Source organism: Macaca nemestrina, chromosome 2 (assembly GCF_043159975.1).
Source record: "Macaca nemestrina isolate mMacNem1 chromosome 2, mMacNem.hap1, whole genome shotgun sequence".
NCBI lineage: Eukaryota > Metazoa > Chordata > Mammalia > Primates > Cercopithecidae > Macaca > Macaca nemestrina.
The window spans coordinates 137,243,314-137,264,749 of record NC_092126.1 but is presented as its reverse complement, the minus strand read 5'-3'; the positions used below and the strand labels follow the sequence as shown (position 1 = coordinate 137,264,749).

At 39.6% G+C, this 21,436-nt stretch overlaps 1 long non-coding RNA gene across 1 annotated transcript in view; it reads right to left on the bottom strand.

The window, feature by feature from the left end:
• LOC105479593 (uncharacterized) overlaps positions 1–21,436 on the bottom strand; it is a 106,588-nt gene that overhangs the window by 73,677 nt on the left and 11,475 nt on the right. The window contains exon 3 of the long non-coding RNA XR_011620190.1: positions 13,596–13,728. This is a non-coding gene — a long non-coding RNA (uncharacterized lncRNA). The remainder of the gene's footprint in view (positions 1–13,595; positions 13,729–21,436) is intronic.

The following is a 21,436-nucleotide window of genomic DNA, read 5'->3' as shown; positions in this document are numbered from 1 at the left end:
TATTGGAAGTGATGAGGTTAATGAATGGAGAAGCTAGTGAGTTGCTTCGATCATAGAGCTGGCAGATTGAAGCCAAAAGCCACCACTGAGCCATGGTGGTTCATGTCTGTCATCCCAAAATGTTGGGAGGCCAAGGCAGGTGGATCGCTTGAGCCCAGGAGTTTGAGACTAGCCTGGGCAACATAGCAAATCCCGTCTCTACCAAAAAATAAAAACATTAGCCGGGAGTGGTAGTACACACCTGTAGTGCTAGCTACCCAGGAGGTTCTGCTGGGAGGATCACCTGAGCCATAGGAGGTCAAAGCTTCAATGAGCCCTGATTGTGCCACTGCACTCCAGCCTGAGTGACACAGTGAGACCCTGTCTCAAAAAAAAAAAAAAAAAAGAAAACATGAAAAAGAGCAAATTACTCAAAGCAATGAGAAGTTACCATTCGACATAGAACCCCTAATCACCTACAATTTCAAAGTTTTGCACAATACATAAAAACAAATAAGGATAATATTGTAGCCTTAAGGAGCACATAAATGTCAAGATAAATAATGTTTGTGATATAATCTACTTTACAAACAACGCACTTGTTGCACAAAGCCAAATTTACCCATACACTAAATGAAATTTGGAGGGTTTTTGTTATTTAATTCAAGTCCAAATCATTATGTGACTATAATGTTTATAGCCCAAAGAGAAACCTAGATGAGTGAATTTTGTGATTCAGAATAATACTGTGAAACTAAGAGTTAGATAGATTATTGCAGGTAATTCCCTGTGGCCTCAACAGCAGGAGCAGTTGGGTAGCTCTATACAACTTGTTTGCATTCATTTATTTAATTCTTTTTAATAAACCTGTGGAGTTCCAGAAATAGGTGATAAATAAGATCAATCTCTCTCGTCTGGAATTTCACAGTTTCATGTCTTTTATGTAAGCGGTGACTCTTTTTTTTTTTTTTTTTTTTTTTTGAGACAGAGTCTCACTCTGTCACCCAGGCTGGAGTGCAGTGGCGCAATCTTGGCTCACTGCAAGCTCCACCTCCTGGGTTCACGCCATTCTCCTGCCTCAGCCTCCCAAGTAGCTGGGACTACAGGTGCCCACCACCACACATGGCTAATTTTTTGTATTTTTAGTAGAGACAGGGTTTTGCTGTGTTAGCCAGGATGGTCTCCATCTCCTGACCTCATGATCCACCCACCTCAGCCTCCCAAAGTGCTGGGATTATAACCAATTTCACTGTACCTTTAACTTTGGCTCTTGAAATATCAGAGCTAAATGTGTGGCCCACCATGAAAATGTACAGAACTTCCTAGCAGATGCTTTGCAGACTAACATATTTTTTCCCTCTCTTTTGCTCCCTTATCTCGTTTTTCTCGACTATTTTTTAAACTCTTGATCTTACAGTTGTATGCACCTCTGTAAGCATCTTTAAGTTCTTCATGAAACAGATTTAAGAATAAATGAATAAGAAAATAAATAGCATAAGGCACTGTACTATTGACTTTAGTAAAACTGGCTTTAGTTTCTTAAAAAATTACACATTAGCTCAGGTGACTGGAAAACTCTAGGGCTGGACTTTAGGCATAACTGGATCTAGGTAGTTAAGTAATGTCACAAATCTGCCACTGTACATCTCTGGACTCTGCTTTCTTCTGTTAAAGCATTAATTCCAGACAGGAACTCAAAAAGTATGGCAAAGAGATATACTAGAAATTTCTAGCAATCTCAATAGGAAAAAAGTACTCGTATTTCCCCATCAGTACCTTGATGGATTCAATAGACATTTCCAAAGCAATCCCTGTTGTTAGAGTAATGCCATGTTCTATTTAGGTAAGTCTGGGCCACACATCCATCCCTGGGGCAGAATAATGTTACCCCAACCAAAATCACATGGATTAAGAGATGGAGAAAGGATAGCTTCCATTAAGGAAAATTAGAGTGCTGTGCCAAAGGAGGCAGATTGGATCTTTCGCAAGATGAAACCACAGATGTTACCACTCCAAACTTACAATCTAGTTGGGAAGACAGATCATGGGTACCAGAAATGAAGTGAGGCAGTGAAATGAAGTGAAAAGAATGGTTCAGCCATGATGCATATCGCAGGACAACAGAGGAGGAGGAGGTCATTTTGAATGTGACATGTCAATCATTCATATATCATTTCCTGAGGAACTTCTATGTGCCAGAACATCCATGAGCAGAACAAAGATCCCTGCCCTTCTAGAACTAACATTCCAGACAGTAAACCACAGAGGTAAAAATAACCGTAGAGTTTATTAGAAGGCAATAAGTACTGTGAAAACGGGAAAAGATGGAGTAAAGTAAGGGAGATTGGAGATGCTGCAATATTAGAGCAGGCCTCGCCGAGAAGGTGACATGTGAGTCAACACTGAAGGAGCTGAATGAGCTGTGTGAATATCTGGAGGAAGGGCATTCCAAGCAGAGGGCCCAGCCAAGGCAAAGGCTCTGCAGCCTCAGTGAACCTAGAATATTCCAGCAACAGCACAGAGGTCAGTGTAGCTGGGCTGGTGTGAACAAAGATGAGAGTAGAAAGAGATCAGGTTGGGAAGATGATGGTAGGGAAGTGGGAAGTGGAGCAGACCTGGTTGGGTCTTCCCGGCCTTTCTACACACTTAGAACCTTAATGAAATGCGAGCCATTGCAGGGTCTGCCAGAAGAGTGACCTCTTTTGATGTACATTTTTAAAGGATCACTCTGGCTGCTGTGTAGAGGACAGGCTGTAGCTGGAGAACAACAGAAGCAGGTAAAAGCATTAGGAGGCAACTACATCAATCCCAGAGTGAGCTGATAGTAGCTGGGACCTGGGTAATAGCTGTTGGAAGTAGGGTTGGGCCAGATTCTGAATTAAGTGTTGAAGGTAGAGCCCACAGGATTTCTACTTCCTATGGCTCTACCTCCCACCTCCACTAGGTCATGTGCTTTAAGAAATGGGCAGGATTTGCAAGAAGAGAAAGAAAAAAAAATCCAAACTAAATGAAATAGAAAAGCAAAGCAGAGAGAAAGAAAACACAATGAATTAGCAGGCCATTGTAAATAGAAAATTTGACTGGAGTGGAGAACTAATATAGGGAAGGCATGGAAGGTCAGTTTGGAGTCAGATATTATAATAAATGCCTTCAGTGTGGGTTAAGAACTTCTGCCATCATCCTGTCCTCAATGAGAAATATTGCAATGTTTTGGGAAAAATAACATGACAGAATGTTAAGGTTTAGGGAAATGAGTTAGACTCTGGGAAGCATTTGAGGGTGAGTTTCTGGTGGCAGCAAGATTTCTCACAGAACTTCTAACAAAACAAGTGTTTTAACCAAAGCAATGCAGCATTATGTAGGGAGTAAGAGAACAGGTTTTAGCATCAGACAAACATGGGTGGGATTCTGACTCCATTCTGTTGACCATGATCATATTATCTGGCCTCTCTGGGCCTCCATTTGCTAATTTGCAAAATGGACATAACTGTATCTAATTCAAAGGGTTACCATGGGCATCAAATGATACCGTGAGTGTTTAAGAGTTTTGTCCAATACCTGGCACAGAGTAAGCACTCAAAAAAAAACTATTCATGACTATTTTTACAGTAACAACTTTAAATTCAAATGAAGTTGAAGGAATTAATAAATATAAAGGGAATGAGGGAAATAGAAAATCACTGTTAGAACATCACAGTAATAAGACAGGCAAGATCCACTGATGGATGCTAAAATTGTGGGCAACAAAATGATACAACGGCATATCTGTAAGATCTCAAAGTACCTTCCTTAAGATATTTATTCATTACAAAGGAGAAAGTATTAACTTGAGGGCAGAGGAACCCAGAAGACATATTATCCAAGTAATTAAGATGAACATTATCATTGTTTCAGGCTGGAGGCAAGGAGATATGACAGCTAAATGTACTTTGGGATCCTGGAGCTGAAAAGAAAAGATATTACTGGGAAAACTGGTGAAATATGAATAAAGTCTATTGTTTAGTTCATGGCATTATACTTAGATTACCTTCTCAGCTGTAATAATGGAACAATGGTTGTGTATGGCGTTAATATTAAGGGAAGCTGGGTGATGAATGCATAGGAATCTTCTGTACTAGTTTTAAACTTTTCTGTAAGACTGAAATTATTTTTAAACAACTTGTTCAATGGCATGAAAATTATCTTTGAAAGGTATCACAAATGGAGGCATCCACGGTGCTTAATGCATTTGCTGTGAGGAATGAAGGAGTGGGTGGGTCAAAGCCACCTTGAAGACTGTTCCTTGAGATACTGTGGTGCAGGATCCAGGATTAGGAAGCCTTTAGTGAGGAGCTGCTTGTGTGAGTGTGAGCATGGATGTGGGAGTGTGGGGGCGGGGGTGGTGCATTGGAGAGGCAGTAATCACTCTTTCTTTAGCCTGCAGAAGCTTTCCAGGCTGCTGAATAATGGGAAGTATGAGATGAAAGTAAAAAAGACACAAGGCAGAGAAATCAGGTTAGAACCAAATGAGAGAAAATATTTAAAGACAATATTTATAGAGACAAGATCCTCAAAAAAGAGGCCTTAGAAAGGTATGAGGAGACCTCAGTGGGCAACTGAACATTATGACTTTCCATGTAACAATTGAAGAAAAACCAAAGAATGACAGAGGTGAAGTCAGAAATGGAAAGAGAATCAAGCTCATGTAGCATCACAGGAACTAAGAGAGGAGACTGCTACAAGGTCAAGCCAACCTTGACCAATGCTGTTGTCATACTAGGTAGGAAAAGGACTGAGAGAAAATCCAGAGTAGTTGGTGAGTAAGAAGCAAGGGGTGATTTTCAAGACCATTTCATTAGACCAAAGTACACAGAGGGTGGATATCAAATGGGATAAGAGGTGATAAGTTGAAGGTGGTGTGCCTTTAAGGTCTGGAAGCCACAGGTATGGCCCTAATTAGATCCTCAGACTTAGAGGGAACTAGGAAATTAGATACTCTTTAATTCACTCATTGAATAAATATCTGAGTGCCCACTATGTGCTTGGGGCTTTCCAGAGGAAGTGAAGCAGATATACAATGATCACTTGCTCTAGAAAGCTTCAATCCTAGTACAGTCATCCCTTGGTATCTGAGGGGCAGTAGTTTCAGGACCTCCCTCAGATATCAAAATTCATGGATGCTCAAGTCCCTAATTTAAAATGGTGTATTATTTGCATGTAACATATGCACATTCTCCCATATACTTTAAATCATCTCTAGATTATTTATAATACCTAATACAATGCAAATGCTGTGTAAATAGTTATTATACTGTATTGTTTAGGGTATAGAGTGGCAAAGAAAAGAGTCTGTACATGTTCAGCACAGATGTAGTTTTTTTTTCCCCCAAAATATGCTAGATGACAGTTGGTTGAATTCATGGGCACAAAACCCACAGATATGGAGGGTCAACTGTATATTCTGCACACTGACACTCAAACTCCTCAGAAGATATGCTAACACAGTAAGCTTTGAATTTTGTTTCTGGAAGAGACTGAGAAAAATTTGGATGAGTTATGAGTAACACATCTTTTTAACTCAGCACTAGGAGTTTGGTCGAGATGGCAATGACTTATGTGATTAAGTCTCTGAACATTTGATCCACAGTTCAATCTCCTAGGTGCAACTTGTTTTGTTCCTGGGTTTGAGGAAATCTCCTCCTTTGTTCTCCCACAGAACACAAAGCCCATGACACTATGCTTAGTCTGGCTGAATTTCCAAGCTTCCCATCATGAGCTTTTATGAGTAATACGCTTTCTTTGAAAATCTCACTCATAAATTGCTGAGTTTCATCTTACAAATAAGAATGAACTAGCATATTAAAACAACAGAACTATGCTTTTATTTTTACAGTAGACAATTGACAAAGAGTATGTATATAGGACAAAATTTATACTTGGTTTGACTAGAATAGTACAACTTCTTATCCTGAAATGACAAAATGCATAAACAAAGAGCAAAGAATATTGATTTGCACAAGCAAAGTACATATACAGGAACACAGCTTCAAAAAAAAAAAAAAAAAAACCTTGTATGTTGTAGAGCCTCAATAAATGTTAAGTTAAATGTCTAGGAATGGTGAAAATCCAAAGATAATTTATCACTTGCCTAAATTTCCCAAAGGCTTTTTACTACTGTTTTATTGTGGCTTTAAAGCTTAATAGTACAGAGTAGGAGAGTTTATGGTAGGAGTTCATGTTGGTTTGCAGGAATTCTACCATGCTAGAAGAAATGAGAAACTCAAGACGGTTATCAAGAAAGGATATCTCAACTCCTGTAAATTTTCCAAGGATGACTCAGCAGCTTTTGGAAATGCTGGCCTGTTTACTAAATATGTGACCTCAGCCAAGTTACTTAACCTCTCTGAGCCTCAGTTTCCTTATCTGCAACAACTTTATTTCATATGGTTGTTTTGATGACTTATAGCACAGTGCTAGCACTTAGTAAATGGCCAGAAAATGACCATTACTTTTCTTATCTTCCCTTAAATAGATTTGGCAGAGCTTGTTATACTTATTTATCCTTTGGTCTTTAGCATAAAAACCCTGAGCAATGTGTTCAGCTGAAAAAAATTACTTTTCTACCCTCCCTTATACATAGGAATGGCCAATGATATGTGTGCAGAAGCCTTGGGCAGAGGGCTTCTGGGAGAGAACCTTGCCCTTGCTCTTCTCTTCCCTTCTGCTTGGCAAGCTGAGGGTTGGAGCTCTAGCAGCCATCTCAGGACCTACGGATGGAAGCCATGCATTGAGGTTGGCAGACCAAAAAGATAGTGGGAAGCTGGATCCACAGTGATTCTATGGAGCCTCTAAACTAGTCCTGGACGACTATCACCAATGTTCTTTTAAATGAGGGAAAATTCATCCCTAATTGGTTTGAGCTAATATTGTTGAGTCTCTGTTATCAAGAGCAAAAAGTGATTTCTAACTAATACACTAAATATTGAAAATCTTCAGAATTTACATCCACTTTCCTGTTGACCTGCCAACAAACACTTGCACAGGTGTAACTAGCTTGTCTCCCTTTTCATTCATCACTTGCCTCTGTAGGAATAATCTGCTCCTTCCATTTAACCCAGGATTCACTTTTCCTTTGGGGAGATGAATATCCCTCAGTTACCTACAACTTTGCTCATTGAATACTGTACTCTCATCTTCCCTTTCTTCCTTGATCCACACATAGACACACAGAAACATGAGCTCTGATCTAGACATGTGAGGATGTCTTGAATAGGAAGATGAGAAGAAATTCAAGAACAGTCTCTGACAGTGGAACTGAAGTCTTGGACAAATAGATTCCTTCCTTCCTTCCTTCCTTCCTTCCTTCCTTCCTTCCTTCCTTCCTTCCTTCCCTCCCTCCTTCCCTCCTTCCCTCCCTCCCTCCTTTCTTCTTTCTTTCTTTCTTTCTTTCTTTTTTGAGACAGAGTTTCGCTTTGTTGCCCAGGATGGAGTGCAGTGGCATGATCTCAGCTCACTGCAACCTCTGGCTCCCGGGTTCAAGCAATTCTTGTGCTTCAGCCTCCTGAGTAGCTGGGATTACAGATGCCCACCTACCACCATGCCAGGCTTATTTTTGTATTTTTAGTAGAGACAGGGTTTCACCATGTTGCCCAGACTGGTCTCAAACTCCTGACCACAGGTGATCCAACTGTCTTGGCCTCCCAAAGTGCTGAGATTACAGGTGTGAGACACCACACCTGGCTGGACAAATAGATTTCTCAAACAAAACAAAATAATTGAAGTGTGTGCATGAGTGATGTGTATTTTTATCAGAAGACTATGCATTCTATAGTGGTTTCTCTCCGCCCCCATAGAAATAGAAAAGTTAATCTCTCCTACAGCGGAGCACTGACCTCATTCTCCGTTTCAAACCTAGAGTGATAAGAAAGAAAAGAGATCAAAGATAAGGAGGCAGGAGGCCTACTGGGCAAATTACATGATAGGGTCATTTTCTACAGCTTGGGAGTACAGAACACAGATTGCCAACTCTCTTGCCTACTTCAGCCAGATGAGTGTGAGAAAAATCACATGAACACCTGGTTCATCTTTTATTTTCCCCACTTTGATAAAGACATGTGTTTTGGAATGATTTCTACACTCTTAAGAACAACAATATTGTAAACACAGTAAGAAATGAAAAGCTAAAAGAGCCTTGGTGTCAGGGAGAGATAAGCAAGAATGCCAGGGACGATGAGGAACAAAAGGGCACCTGTCATCTCTAAAAGGGGCCCCTTCCCTTCGTTCTAGCAACTGTTTCCATGCCAGATCTTCTAATTGTTCAAGAAGAGCAGGAACTCATATTTTTGTGTGAAACCTCCTAACTCTCAAATGTTGACTCATAACCTTAAAACTCTATATGAGCCAAATAAAACACATTGGTTGGCCTAATAGGGCCAACCTGCAACTGGGCCTTGGTGGAGAAGAACTAGGGAAGAGCAGCAGGGGAGGAAACTGAGATAAAGTCAAGGATTCATTCATTCAATAAATATCCATTCAGGTGGACTTCATATGCGCCCAGGACTATGCTAAGCGTTAGATGTGAATGAAAAACCAAGACAAGTAGGAGGAGGTGATAAGAAATTGTTAAATCCAGCAAAAAAACTTCGAAGTAAGATCAGTAAGAAAGAAAGTATTAAGTTTGTTAAGAGGAAGTCTCTAAAAACTCAGGCAGAAGGATGAAAAGCTACATCAGTAAGAATTAAGGGCCAGGTGTGGTGGCTCATGCCTGTAATCCCAGCACTTTGGGAGGCCAAGGTGGGTGAATCACTTGAGCTCCACCCAAACTAGGAGTTTTGAGACCAGCCTGGGCAACCTGGCAAAACCCATCTCTATATAAAATACAAAAATTAGCCAGGAGTGGTGGTACGCGCTTGAAGTCCCAGCTACCCGTGAGGCTGAGGTGGAAAGACCACTTGAGCCTGGGAGGTGGAGGTTTCAGGGAGCTGTGATTGTGCTACTGCACTCCAGTCTGAATGACAGAGGGAGATTCTGTCTCAAAAAATAAAAATTAAAAAAAAAGAAAGAGAAAGAAAGAAAAAAGAAGGGAATGAATGGCAAGGTGTGTCCAACAGCTTCCCAGTGGGTGGTGTTTAGCCAGGCTCGCAGCACTCTCACCTGGTATGCACACCCTCACAGAGTTTCCTCCCATGCTGAACAGAGTTGGCCTATGTAACCAAGAGGATATTGCAGGACAAGGGAGCACAACTTCCAGAGCTAGGTCATAAAAGGCACTCTGCCTTCCATCTTGCTGTCTCAGATCACTCACGTGGGGGAAGCCAGCTGCTACATCATAAGGACACTCAAGAAGCCCTATGGAAGAGTTCACATGGTAAAGAACTGAGGCCTTCTGCCAACAGCCAATGAGGAACTGAGCCCTGCTGGCAGCTGCCAGATGAGCAAGCCATCTTGGAAGACGACCCCCAGCCTGTCAAGCCTTCAGGTAACTGCAGCCCTAGCTGACACAAGAAACCAGAGTCAGAATCACTCAGCAAGGCATTCCTGAATTTCTGACCCACAGAAATTGTAAGATAAGAAATGTTTGAGTTTTTTTAATCCACCAAGTCTATGAGTAATTTATTATGAGCATAGCTTATACTCTAAGAAAAATAGAAACATTAGATATAAACCACCAGTCCAAAAATTTTAATGAACAGGAAAAAAAAAAAAAGACAGCAAGTGGTGGAGTGGAGTTGGAGGCAGGAGAGGTTGAAAGAGAATAGTGTCATGGTAAAGAACATGGGTTTTTAAGATAAATCAGACATGAATTTGAAACCAGCACTGACACCTATTAACTATGTGACCCTGGGCAAACACTTAGCTTCTCTAAGCAGCAATGTCTCCTTTTATCTGTGTTCTCAAAATAATAGTAACTACTTCACATAGCTGCTATAGATCAAAAGATAAAATGAACAGGAAATACCTAATTCACACATCGCAGACACTAGACAGGTATAAGTTATTAGTGATCGCTTCATTGAAGGTAAACATGACACACACTGCTGACCTGCACTGCCTGACTTTGCAGGGAACAGAGTACCATTTCAACGCTTATTGGATTTTTTCTTTTCTGGTTTATTTTTTATTCTAAAATATATCAGAAACATGATTTACTTTATTTAACTGGATTGTCTTAAGTTCTTTGTATCCAAAACATTCCAAGGAGAGCAGAAGCAAATAAATTTGGGAAAAAAATGTATTTGAATAGAAATAAAAATTGTTTCAAAAAAAAGTCTCCTTTTCCTTTAGAGCAATATAGACACCATGCTTATAGTACATACACAAAACCTCCAACATCATCTGCTGACAGATGGTTCATGTCAGTTCCATGTTTATTACTTTGAAGATAGTAAATTTCTTCAACAAGAGCTACTATGCACTTAAGGCTTATTCTCAAAGTCTCCAAGGCTTAGTGTTGGTATTTATAGTAGCAATTCATTTAAAAACATAAATAAAATAAAAACATTTAAAGCAAAGTAAATTAACCTCAGTGGTATAATACTTTGTTCTTTGTTACTTTTTAAAAAAAAAAAAAAAAAGATGTATTTCTTTTTTTTTCCTTTTTTTTTTTTTTTTTTTTGAGACAGTGTCACTCTGTCGCCAGGCTGGAGTGCCGTGGTGCAATCTCGCCTCACTGCAAACTCCAGCTCCCTGGTTCAAGCAAATCTCCTGCCTCAGCCTCCCGAGAAGCTGGGATCACAGGCATGCACAACCATGCCCACCTAATTTTTGTATTTTTAGTAGACATGGGGTTTCACCATGTTGGCCAGGATGGTCTCGATCTCCTGACCTTGTGATCTGCCTGTCTCAACCTCCCAAAGTGCTGGGATTACAGGTGTGAGCCACCGTGCCTCGCCCCAGTAATGTATCTCATCTACCCAAAGTGTGAGCCATAATCCTTACTTGGTCAGTAACAAGTCAGCACCAGCAAGGATTAGTTTGTTCTTACCAAAGACTGAAAAGATTTATGCCCTAGTTGCCAGACATCACTGTTTTCTAAGTGTGGATGTGGGTAGGATTTGAAATGTGTCTCCTATTTGCTTTTTCCTTTCCAGGTAATCATCTCATTCTTATAATAAAATATATCTGCTCCCTTCAGAGTGGTTCAACAGTCAGATCAACCTCATCCAGCTAGTTAATACAAAAGCCTTACCTAAACCCTGGTATCTTGTCCCCGAATTGATTGGGGATGTTTTCTTTTTCTTTTTTATTTTTACTATAGTCGACTATCTTAACAGCTTTCTTAATTGGGTCACCAAGTCAGTCCTCTTTTCCCTTCTAGTAATCCTGGTCTTTCTTAACATTCCCTTACTCAGGAACCTGTACTGGCTCCCTGTTCTCACCCTCATCAATCCCAGACAAAATTATCCATCTTTCTGCCCTGCTCTTACAGAATTAGCTGTTTTTCTAAATGTTCCTAAAAATTGACTTTCTCACTGAGCAAGATTGCTGTCCTTAGGCAATTAAATCTCCTAAAAGAGACCATGCCAATGTACCCTGGTCTGTGAGCTTCCTACCCGCTGAATGCCCTCTCCCCTCCTTTTGAAACCTCTATAATCCCTCTGATGAAATTCCATCTCCTCCATGAAATCTTCTTCAGCTCTTCCAGTCTGCTTGGCTTTCAACCATGCTTGAATTCCCATCACACATGTAATTAATACTTTTTACTTCGCGATCTGTTGTGTTTTATTGTCTATTGTGCCAGATATCTTCTGTTTTCCCCTCTAAACCCATTCTTCATCCTTCTCACCCTGTTCTGTGCCCCTGGAGCCTGACTTGTTCCGTCTACTGTAGTGGTTCTCAAAGTGTTACCCCAAACTGCCGCATCAGAATCACCTGAGAACTTGTTAGAAATGCAAATTATCATTGGGTCCCCACACAGAGAGGCGGAATCAGACTCTGGGGATAGGCTCCAGCAGTCTATCATGCAGCAGGCCCTCCATGTGTTTCTAATGCATGCCCAAGTTTGAGAACAACTAGTCAGTATCCACAGGCTCTCCTGTCTTCTGGCTTTTGGGTTGGGTCTGACCTGTGTGTAGCCCTGGCAGGAGATAGAATGGAAAAAAAGATTGGGACATTCGAACTATTCCTTGTGGTTCTCCTACCCCTGGAAAACACCTTTTTGTTTGTTTGTTTTTGCCTTGTTTTGTTTTTGGAAAACACCTTTGAAAAAAAATCACTTTATTAAGCCCTTTGAGTGTGTCATCTATTTCCTGTTAGTACTGTGACTGGTATACAAGCCATATGTATTATTAACTTAAGTGGTATTACTCAATTATATTCTTATTTCCCCTCTCTGCTTCACTCCAATCTATGAAGATATTGAGAAATGTAGGCAAGGATTTTTGTTGATTCCTCAAAAATCTAGACCTCTTAGGTGGAGTGGTAGACAAAAATAATGACCGCCGCCCAAAGATGTTCATGTCCTAATCCTCAAAACCTATAAATATGTCACCTTACATGGCAAAAAAGGGACCTTGCTGATATCATTAAGTTATGGTTAGGGATATTGGGAGATTATTTACATTATGAGGGGAGGGGGCTAATCTAATTACAAGGGTCCTTATAAAAGAGAGGCTGGAGGGTCATAGTCAGTGAAGAAGATGTGACAAAGAAAGGGAGGAGAAGGAGAGAGATTTGGGTACTGCCTGCTGGCTTTCAAGATAATGAATGTAGGAAAAGGCAAGGAAATAAAAGATTGTCCCCTAGAACCTTCTAAAGAAACACAGTGCTGCCGACACCTTGATTGTGGCCTAGTAAGACTCATTACAGACCCCTCGCTTCCAGAACTATAAAAGATCACATTTGTGGTTTTGAGCCCCTAAGTTTGAGGTAATTTGTTATAGGAGCAATAGAGAACTAATATGGGTGGTTTATGAAAAATGGGCCTCTTGATGAAATAAATTTTGGAAATCCCACACACCCTCCTGTTAGAGCTTTTACATGAAAACTACTAAGAGAAATATCGCACTAAAGAACCTTTTCTAACTTCTTGAAATCCACTGTTTCCAAATATTCTTTTCCTAAGAAGACCTATTAATATTCCACAGGCTAATAATGATAGTAATAATGGCAGTTAACATTTATAAAGTGCTTACTACACTGCAGACACTGTGTTACATGCTTAAATGTCACATAATTCTACCAACCTTAAGAGGTGATTATTATTCTCATTTTACAAAGTGGTAAACTGAGGTTTGGAAAGATTAAGTAATTTGATTCATTGCCACACCATTGGTAAGTAGGAGAGGTCAGAATTGAAACTTTGCTTAACTCCAACACTCATATTCTCAACACGCAACCCTGTTCTTTATTTATGAGAAACATACTTTGAGAAACATTAAGTAGACCCACCCTCCTCTACGGCTAAAATGAAAACATTAACATATAATGTCCAATGCCTTTACAGATTCCAAATGCATCTCTTGTCATAGTTCAAAATGTTCCATGTTGATTTCATTACTAACCTCAGGGTCAAGCACCAAATGGAAACCAATTGCAGTCTGGTTTGAAAGCAATTGCCACCGTGTGTGTGTGTGTGTATGTGTGTGTGCGCACGTGCGCACACGTGTGTGTGTGTATGCAAGATAAGAGCAGCTTACCTTTCCATGCAGGAACAGCTTTCAGATTATAAAGTAGCTGAAGTACAGGGATGTGACCTGGCCAAAGGATTAGCATAGTTGAACAAAGTCAGCCCTCCATATCCGTGGGTTCCACATCCATGGATTCAACCATCTACAAATCAAAAATATTCAGAAAAAAAGGACAGTGTGTATGTACTGAACAAGTATAGACTTTTTTCCTGTTATTAGTCCCTAAACAATACATTATAATAACTATTTACATAGCATTTACATTGTGTTAGGTATTATAAGCCAGTGGCCCCCCAACCATTTTCACACCAGGGGCTGGTTTTGTGGGAGACAATTTTTCTATGGGACAGCAGGGGAAGGGGTAGATAGTTTGGGGATGAAACTGTTTAACCTCAGATTGTCAGGCATTAGATTCTCTTAAGGAGCATACAATGTAGATCCCTCACATGCGCAGTTCACAACAGGGTTCCCACTCCTATGAGAATCTTCTGCCACTGATCTGACAAGAGGCAGAGCTCAGGTGGTAATGCTCTCACTTGTCCACTACTCACCTCCTCACAGGCCACGGACCAGTATAGGTCTGCAGCCCGGGGATTCAAGACCCCTGTTATAAGCAATCTAGGGACAATTTAAAGTATATTGGAGGATGTGAGTAGGTTATATGTAAGTACTATGCCATTTTATATTAGGGACTTGACCATCCATGGATTTTGGTATCAATGGGGCGCAGTCTTGGAACCAGTACCCACCAATAACAAGGGATAACTGTATAACTCAGAAACACCATTCAGAAACCTCAGGCCTATCAACATTTCTCTTTTAAAGAGCTGTGATTTGCCCATAAAAATGAATTATTGGCTAAAATTCGAGAAAAATCTCAGACTATTAAGTACAAAATGTTTTTGCAAGCAATCCAGTTGAGAATAATGTTTGAGAATTTACAGAAAAGAAAAGCTCATGCAGTGGTTAGGTGAATTTTTGTTTCTTAAATAAGTATCACTCAAAATAGTTGCCATAGGGCATTTCTTGTGTTTCAAATGCATGTTTTGGTAAGCAAACTTGCTACTCTGTGCTATAATATTTTACTTATACATTGGCACGTGCTTAAAATTCTTTAGTGATTACTATCAAAAAAAAAAAGTTTGTGCTTTTAATTTTTCTAACTAATTATTCTGTCTTTGTCAGTTTCCCTGTTAAACATCATGAATTATTTTGACCTGCATAGGCTCTCATGAACATTAAGCAAATTTTAAATTAGTTGGGATACTTTAGTTATCGTTCACACATGTTTGTACGGAAACAAAGTAATTTCAAAATGTGATCGTGGCCAGCATAGTGGTTTGCTCCCATAATCCCCAGCACTTTGGGAGGCCAAAGCAGGAGGATGTCTTCAGCCAAGAAGTTTGAGACCAGCCTGAGCAAGATGGTGAGATCCCATCTCAACAGAAAATTTAAAAATTAGCCAGGCATGGTGGTACATACACACCTGTAGTCCCAGCTACTCAAGAGACTGAGGCAGGAGGATTCGTTGAGCCCAAGAGTTCGAGGCTGCAGTGTGCTGTGATTGTGCCACTGCACTCCAGCCTAGGCAACAGATTACGACCCTGCCTGTCTCTTAAAAAATAAAATTAAAAAGTAATCATATGTACTGTTGGAGGTTTGTTTTAAGCACTTCTTTCTAATTTATAATTTTTTTATCCCCCAAATCAATAACACTATATACAATATTTACTTCTGGAACAGAAAGAGTCATTAGTGAGACAACTGAATACAGTCTGGAGTTTAATAGAAAGGCACTAACGTTAATTTCCTAGTTTTCACAAATGTGCCTCAGTAGTGTAGGCTGTTAACATTAGGGGAAACTGGGTAAAGAGTATATAGGAGCTGTCTGTACTAACTTTGCAACTTTTCAGTAAGTCTAGAATTATTACAAAATGAAACACTTAAAAAGTTGAATAAAAACCATGTTACAACACATGGGTTTAACGATATCGTTGTGTATTCTACTCAGAGCTCAGATAACTTTTTAGACCTTATCTTCCACCCCCACCTCAGCTGCCTATGTTTAAATACCAAGTATCTAGTAGGAGTCTAACCAGGAAAACAAAACCAATTAGCAAAGCAGTAAACGCCCTGTGGTTGAAACTTCTTAGGGGTAAAAGCTGTTTTGTTTAACCAAATTATTTTAACTTGAGGCTTCCTGTGGGTATCACCTTCTTACACAAGGTGCCACACAAAGTAAAACACAAGCAAACAAAACTACATCAAAAGGTCACCTCACAGCCAGCCTGTGTGTGATCACTTGCACATTTACCTGTTTGTCACCATCTCCCCATCTAGATTTCAAATCCTTCTAGGGCAGGAACCACATCTGCTTTAACCCCTGATCAGGCCCCCAGGTACCTTGCCTGACATAGTGGATGCTCAAACACTATTTGATCATGGATGTGTGAATGAATGAATTAGCTGCCATTTATATGAAAGCAGTCTTGCAGGATGTAAAGAAAGAATTGGATACCTCTGCATATACAGGGAAAAGAGCTCTTGTACCCACATGTACGTTTTTCAGTCACTCAAAGAATAAAGTTCCCAGTGTCCTGAGTTGTGAATGTGGATTCAGAGCTGAATGAGCCCATGAGGCACAAATAATATGAAGAGTAATTTGCTCCTTAGGAAAACAAATAGGTAAACAGAGTTCAAACCAATTCCAGCATGATGACAGCGAAGAAGGTGACTGCCACGTTAAAGCATGATCCCATATCTTCTAATGGGGGAAGGCTCCAATTCATTCATTTAAAAAACAAATTTTTTTTAGCTGCAGGGATTTAGTAGTCAATGAATAAGTCAGACAGGAGCTCTGCCCTCATTGGGCTTATGGCCTAGTGGAGGAGATTGACAGTAAATATGAGAAATAGGAAACAATATGATTGCAAGTCAAATGCCTCTCCACAGTGCCAGGTCCAAGATTAGTAGCGGGAGAGAGAGCATTCATGATTTGAAGTTGCAAGTCCTGGGTAGGCTTTCTGAGCTAAAGAAATTCAGGCATCACTTTTGGTGTTTTAGACATGAAGTCTTTGCCCATGCCTATGTCCTGAATGGTACTACCTAGGTTTTCCTCTAGGGTTTTTATGGTATTAGGTCTAACATTTAAGTCTCTAATCCATCTTGAATTAATTTTCATATAAGGAGTAAGGAAAGGATCCAGTTTCAGCTTTCTACTTATGGCTAGCCAGTTTTCCCAGCACCATTTATTAAATACGGAATCCTTTCCCCATTTCTTGTTTCTCTCAGGTTTGTCAAAGATCAGATGGCTGTAGATGTGTGGTATTATTTCTGAGGACTCTGTTCTGTTCCATTGGTCTATATCTCTGTTTTGGTACCAGTACCATGCTGTTTTGGTTACTGTAGCCTTGTAGTATAGTTTGAAGTCAGGTAGCGTGATGCCTCCAGCTTTGTTCTTTTGACTTAGGATTGTCTTGGAGATACGGGCTCTTTTTTGGTTCCATATGAACTTTAAAGCAGTTTTTTCCAATTCTGTGAAGAAACTCGTTGGTAGCTTGATGGGGATGGCATTGAATCTATAAATAACCTTGGGCAGTATGGCCATTTTCATGATATTGATTCTTCCTATCCATGAGCATGGTATGTTCTTCCATTTGTTTGTGTCCTCTTTTATTTCACTGAGCAGTGGTTTGTAGTTCTCCTTGAAGAGGTCCTTTACATCCCTTGTAAGTTGGATTCCTAGGTATTTTATTCTCTTTGAAGCACTTCCGAATGACTTCATGTCTAAAACACCAAAAGCAACGGCAGCAAAAGCCAAAATTGACAAATGGGATCTCATTAAACTAAAGAGCTTCTGCACTGCAAAAGAAACTACCATGAGAGTGAACAGGCAACCTACAGAATGGGAGAAAATTTTTGCAATCTACTCATCTGACAAAGGGCTAATATCCAGAACCTACAAAGAACTCAAACAAATTTACAAGAAAAAAACAACCCCATCAAAAAGTGGGCAAAGGATATGAACACACACTTCTCAAAAGAAGACATTCATACAGCCAACAGACACATGAAAAAATGCTCATCATCACTGGCCATCAGAGAAATGCAAATCAAAACCACAATGAGATACCATCTCACACCAGTTAGAATGGCAATCATTAAAAAGTCAGGAAACAACAGGTGCTGGAGAGGATGTGGAGAAATAGGAACAGTTTTACACTGTTGGTGGGATTGTAAACTAGTTCAACCATTATGGAAAACAGTATGGCGATTCCTCAAGGATCTAGAACTAGATGTACCATATGACCCAGCCATCCCATTACTGGGTATATACCCAAAGGATTATAAATCACGCTGCTATAAAGACACATGCACACGTATGTTTATTGCGGCACTATTCACAATAGCAAAGACTTGGAATCAACCCAAATGTCCATCGGTGACAGACTGGATTAAGAAAATGTGGCACATATACACCATGGAATACTATGCAGCCATAAAAAAGGATGAGTTTGTGTCCTTTGTAGGGACATGGATGCAGCTGGAAACCATCATTCTTAGCAAACTATCACAAGAACAGAAAACCAAACACCGCATGTTCTCACTCATAGGTGGGAACTGAACAATGAGATCACTTGGACTCGGGAAGGGGAACATCACACACCGGGGCCTATCATGGGGAGGGGGAAGGCGGGAGGGATTGCATTGGGAGTTATACCTGATGTAAATGACGAGTTGATGGGTGCTGACGAGTTGATGGGTGCAGCACACCAACACGGCACAAGTATACATATGTAACAAACCTGCACGTTATGCACATGTACCCTAGAACTTAAAGTATAATAATAAAAAATAATTTTAAAAAAAAAGAAATTCAGGCATCAGCAAGGATATTATGAGAATCGAGTGAAATTACATGGAAACTCTTTATAAATCTAAAACACTAGAAAGTATTAGTGTGCAATGCATGCATTCATTTGGGTCACTATTTCCACATTTACTCATTTATCATACTTGCACTGAGCACCTACTATGTATGTGCCAGATACTGTCGTGGAGATACAAGAATAAAGGAAATGCAAACACTACTGTCAACACAAATTATAAATGTTTGTTATATTCTGGAGTCTACTGCCTTAAATCAGTAGCTGGGGTCACAGTGACCCTGGTTCTCAGACACACCCAAGAGATAAGCCTTAACCTTTGAAACTAGCAAAGTCGAACAAGGCTTTCACTTTATTTTCTTTTTCTCCTCAGCATTAGGAATTACTGTCAGTGGGAACACACAATTTCCCAGAAGTTGACACTTCAACTATTTTGGCATCTTATTTGAAAATGACCATTATTACTTTTAGCATGTGAGCAATTTCTTACAGCCTAGTGGTTTGCAGAGTTTTTCGTTAACCTTTTCACTAATGATGGGATGGCATACTTTATTTTTCAAAGTCTCTTCTAGATTCTACCAATAGTAAGACACTTTATTTTTTGAATTGCTATTTAAAAAATAAAATCAGTTTAATCTTCCTGCATCTCTATCTTCTTTATTTGGATGCCATAAGGTTAGTCATGAAGGTCAAAGAAAGAAATTGGAAGTCATTAATATTCATTTCTCTCAGACATTAAAAAGTCAGCATTGTGAAGAATTTGGCAGGTAGGTAGGTCACGCCAAGTACTAATCTTCTGTTTAACTCTGGGTTTATTATCTTCCTTGCCATATGGAGACAAAGTGAGGAGGATTAATTTATACAACATTACACAGGGCTAGTGCACAAATAAAGTTGTTAATAAATAATGATAGGGACAATCACCACCATCATCATCATAGCAAAGCCCTATACTAAGTGCCAGGCAACACTCTAAATACTTGATACAAATTAACTCTTTTTCACTATGGTGAAATAAAGACAACTTGAAATTTACTGTCTTGCCCATATTTAAGAGTACAATTCACTGGCATTAAGTACATCCACATAGTTGTATGACCATCATTATCATCCATCTCCAGAAGTTTGTCATCTTGCAACACTAAAGCTATGTACCCATTAAAAAGTAACTCCTCATTCCCCACTCTTCTCAGCCCCTGACCACCACCATTCTACTTTCTGTCTCTATGAGTTTGACTACTAAAGCAATCACACAATATGTATTCTCTTGTGACTGGCTTATTTCATTTAGCATAATGTATTCAAAGTTCATTCTAGTTGTGGAATATGTGATTTTTTTTGGTTTTGAGGCAGAATAATATTCCATTGTACATACATACCACATTTGACTTATCCATTTGCCTATCAATGAACACTTGAGGTGCTTTCACCTGTTGGCTATTGTGAATAAAGCTGCCATGAAAACTATCTTTAGTCCCTGATTTTAATTGAGTAGATAGTCAGAAGTAGAATTGGATCAGATGGTTATCCTATGTGTAACATTTTTAGGAACTAACAACTGTTTTCTACAAAGGCTTCACTATTTTGCATTCCCAACCACACTGCACAAGGATTCCAGCTTCTCCAAAACCTTGCCAACACTTACCACTTTCTGTTGTTTTGGTAGTAGCCATCCTAACAGGTAAAAGGTGTGAGGGATTATTTTTATCTTCATTTTGTAACTGAGGCACAGAGAGGTAAAAATAAAACCTGCCCAAGGTCAGATTGCTACTAACTGTTAAAGAACTGGGACTCAAACCCACATAATGGAGTCCAGAGTCCATGTTGTTCTCTACTGACCTTTTAAAAATAAGCTACCATTTATTGAGCACTTACTATGTGCACTGCGTTTTACATTAATTATTTAATCCTCATAACTGGCCTGCAAGATAGTTCTTATAATTGCATCTACTTTTCTAATGAGCAAGACAGAAATTAATTACAGTTATTCCTTTGTATCTGTGGGGAGATTGGTATCAGGCCTCCTACCAATACCAAAATCCGTGGATGCTTAAGTTCCTGACATAAAATGGCATAGTATGTGCACATCCTCCTGTATACTTTAAATCATCTCTAGATTATAACACAATACAATGTAATGCTGTTATAAAAATATATTTTAAAAACACAATAATTAAGAATTACAAATCAAAATACATTATATTTTTGATCCGTGGTTGATGGAATCCACACATACAGAACCTGCAGATATGAAGGGCGAACTATATTTTCCACAGTTACTGAGCTAGTTAACAGAGCTGGAATTTGAATCCAGACATCTGAATCCAGGACTGGAGTAAGTAGTCTCTCTGCTATACTGAGTTTTAGATAAATCATTATCCTATTACATTCTTTATCTTTCTGTGTGTCCTCAGTGGAGATATTTTTCCCTCCCTACAGCTTATCAGCTTCCTTCAAATTGGATTTTGTGGTGATGTGGATCTGTTCATGGTCTTATGGGGGCCGATGCTGGCATTTGAATGCAGTTCCTCGAGGCTTTCCAATGAGCTAAGTAAGTTGAAACATGTACACCTGATGTAACATTCCTTCCAAGGTAGAGTAAGTTGGCAGGATTCAACATTTCACAAGGGCTGTGACTCTCAAAAGAGCCTCTCATTTACCACTTACTCTTTCCCAGTTACCTTGTTGTTTTCCTTATGATTCTTTCCTCTGATAGGTAATGCTAGAAAGAAAATTTTCTCACAGCCTCTCCTGATAACTGTTTCCTCAAACCTATTATATCATCTTTGGGACAGACAAGCAAATTTTGCCATCTTCACTCTTTGGCATGCCCCAAATACCAATGTCTTAGTGTCCTTCAGAAACTCTGTTAGGTCTTCCCAACTATGTATAAACTGGCTTTGTCAAACATGAGTCCCCAAAGAAGTGGGAAATGCTATTCAGTGTAATGGGAGGTAAGCACAG